Here is a 1135-nt window from a genome sequence, read left to right on the forward strand (position 1 = left end):
GGATGAGAGGTGAAACGTCTTCTACCTAAAACCAAGTCCAGTTGATTTTTTTCTACGTTTTTTCAGCTTACTATAACCTGGATGACTGAGAATCTGCATGGACCCATATGTTCAGTATATACTGTATCTACTGTAAACAATCAGTGTTCTGCATTTAACCACGTCCACTTACTAAATCTGTGAACGCAACTGCAAATTTAAACAAACATTTCCATTTCATCTACTTTTAACTCTGCTACATCCCAGAGTAAAATGCAGTACTCATTACTCTGGTACATTTATTAAATACAGTGGGTACGGAAAGTATTCAGACCCCCTTAAATTTTTCACTCTTTGTTCTATTGCAGCCATATGCTAAAAGCATTTAAGTTCATTTTTTTCCTCATTAATGTACACACAGCACCCCATATTGACAGAAAAACACAGAATTTTTTGACATTTTTGCAGATTTATTAAAAAAGAAAAACTGAAATATCACATGGTCATAAGTATTCAGACCCTTTGCTCAGTATTTAGTAGAAGCACCCTTTTGAGCTAATACAGCCATGAGTCTTTTTGGGAATGATGCAACAAGTTTCTCACACCTGCATTTGGGGATCCTCTGCCATTCCTCCTTGCAGATCCTCTCCAGTTCTGTCAGGTTGGATGGTAAACGTTGGTGGACAGCCATTTTCAGGTCTCTCCAGAGATGCTCAATTGGGTTTAAGTCAGGGCTCTGGCTGGGCCATTCAAGAACAGTCACAGAGTTGTTGTAAAGCCACTCCTTCATTATTTTAGCTGTGTGCTTAGGGTCATTGTCTTGTTGGAAGGTGAACCTTCGGCCCAGTCTGAGGTCCTGAGCACTCTGGAGAAGGTGTTCGTCCAGGATATCCCTGTACTTGGCCGCATTCACCCTTCCCTCGCTTGCACCCAGTCGTCCTGTCCCTGCAGCTGAAAAACACCCCCATAGCATGAGGCTGCCACCACCATGCTTCACTGTTGGGACTGTATTGGACAGGTGATGAGCAGTGCCTGGTTTTCTCCACACATACCACTTAGAATTAAGGCCAAAAAGTTCTATCTTGGTCTCATCAAACCAGAGAATCTTATTTCTCACCATCTTGGAGTCCTTCAGGTGTTTTTTTAGCAAACTCCA

The sequence above is a fragment of the Monopterus albus genome, unplaced genomic scaffold (genome assembly GCF_001952655.1).
Source record: "Monopterus albus unplaced genomic scaffold, M_albus_1.0 scaffold3.1, whole genome shotgun sequence".
In the NCBI taxonomy this organism is placed as follows: Eukaryota; Metazoa; Chordata; class Actinopteri; order Synbranchiformes; family Synbranchidae; genus Monopterus; species Monopterus albus.